The sequence below is a fragment of the Cicer arietinum genome, unplaced genomic scaffold (assembly GCF_000331145.2).
Source record: "Cicer arietinum cultivar CDC Frontier isolate Library 1 unplaced genomic scaffold, Cicar.CDCFrontier_v2.0 Ca_scaffold_5485_v2.0, whole genome shotgun sequence".
Lineage (NCBI taxonomy): Eukaryota > Viridiplantae > Streptophyta > Magnoliopsida > Fabales > Fabaceae > Cicer > Cicer arietinum.
This window is the reverse complement of record NW_027339132.1, coordinates 1-2,059: the sequence shown is the minus strand read 5'-3', so window position 1 is coordinate 2,059 and position 2,059 is coordinate 1. Positions and strand designations below refer to the sequence as shown.

Genomic DNA, 2,059 nt, shown 5'->3' with positions numbered 1-2,059 from the left:
ATTCTAAATTATTAATACCAGTAAATTAAATTTAAATTTCTAATTTATTTTTATTAACTAATGGCATTGAAATATATAACAAAATATTAATTTAATTTTACGAATTCTATTAAAACATATAATAAATAGTTATTTTGTTCTAAAAGATTTAATAAACTGTCTACAGAAGCCATAATGAGTTTCTTAACATTTATTGTGATAAACTGCAAAATAATTTCATAAAGAAAGAGTAATCATCTTGTTAAACAAAATATTTAATAAAATACTCCAAAAAGTTTTGGTTATGAATGTAGAAAGTAAATAATAGAATATGGGATCCAAATCCAATCAAAACAATAAGTTGGCTTTATGCTAGACCTTAAATAACTTGCTTGAGCTCTCTAGTTTGCAGTGCATATTGGCAGTGCTGGGACAAGATCACTGTTGTTGTAGTTTCAATTGCGGATCCAAAGAGATATCCATGGAAGGTATGATGACAGAAAATGAAAGCAACAAATCATACCAAGCGCGACATATATGAAGCAAGCTCACCCTCCTGACGAAACGCAGCCTCAAAAGAACTGAGTGTAATGCTCTTCATATAGTAAGGACTCATGCTTAGTTCTCCTGGGTTTCTCCGTTCAGAAAAACTGTCAGATGAATCCAGTGATGCTTGAAGAAAATAGCTTTCTTCCATTCTTCCAAGGGAGCTTGCACAGGAGATTTTACGGGACAAATTCCATACATCATAAAGTATATTATCGAAAATATCATAGACAAGATAACTGAACCAAGTGATGTAAAAATAAAAAGAAGCAAAGCATCACACCATTCTCAAAAGCAGATTTATGCTTTGTTGTGGGACTTTGATATGATGATGGCACATAATGAACACAACCAACCCTCTCCATATATGATCGAGCAACCTTTTCTTTTTCTATTTCCTGAAAAAAAACAAAGTGCTTGATTCAGGAACTTGAAAAACATATTCCCAATGATTCTAATAAGATGGATGGAATTTAACATTGTTACCATAAATACCATATCCCATCAATTTTTTGTTTTCATTTTCATACATGGTTTCAAAATTCAATTCCATAGATTTCTCAAATATTCTACATTAGGTCACTAACATATGTTCTATCCCAAGCACCCACATATGTCTTGAAAGGTACTTGAAAAAGCAAGTCGACTTTTTTTTGTTAAATTTTTCGGAAAAACCCTTGAAGCATAAACTTTACCTGCTGAATAAGCTCCATATGCATCAATGCCTCGTGCAACTCTTGCTTGTGTTTTTGTCTTAAATCTCTAATCTCTTCCTCAAGCTGTCTCGCACGACCTTCTTGAGTGTCAACTTCCTCCTTTGAAGTAAGATATTCCTGCTTACTTAATTGAGTCTGTTATGCCCTAAGACATGAAATCTGCAATTCATTATTTAAGTTAGTCACACATACACAAAACCACCATTAAAGACATGACTTCATTCAATAAACAAAATAGATATATATGTTCATATTTTAGAGTTATTAAGCAAAACGATCCCAATATTAGTGTTTTATGCAAGACGATCCCAATAAATAGTATTCAATTGTTGAGAGGTATCATACCATAATCTGTCCACTCAAATGTGTTAACCTCAATTTTAAAGACATGTTTTTTAAAAGACAGTAAGATTTTGATTAGATTGAGGCACTGACAAGATATGGTTGCAACTCGCTTTCAATTATAATTAGATTGAGAAAATGTTAACTTAATAAATATGTTAAGAGTGAAACCCCATTATAGTTCTTGAACTTGTAAGGTGTTCTAAGAATAGTTCCTGAAACCAAAAAGTTGACACAGACATTCATTGTATCTAAATCCGTTATGTTACCTTCTATTCTGATATGTGATACTCCCTACAAGAGCAAAACCAACAACAGTTCCTGTACAAAAAACTTCATCAGCCTCAATCAATTCGTCCACAGCAACAACATGCTCATCCCCCTGAACCAATAAAGTCTTAATCAATAAACACACTTGAAAGAGAAAAATAATGCATAGACAACAATATAGCAATGGAGTATCAAAATTGGTTAAC

General features: G+C 32.1%; 1 long non-coding RNA gene across 1 annotated transcript; it reads right to left on the bottom strand.

Moving 5' to 3' along the window:
* Nucleotides 1–238: 238 nt before the first annotated feature.
* On the bottom strand, nt 239–2,047 carry LOC101505545 (uncharacterized). Its single transcript, XR_190582.4, has 3 exons — nt 1,853–2,047; nt 1,221–1,400; nt 239–923 (listed from the first exon to the last, which is right to left on the bottom strand). It is a non-coding gene; the product is annotated as an uncharacterized lncRNA (long non-coding RNA).
* Nucleotides 2,048–2,059: the final 12 nt, after the last annotated feature.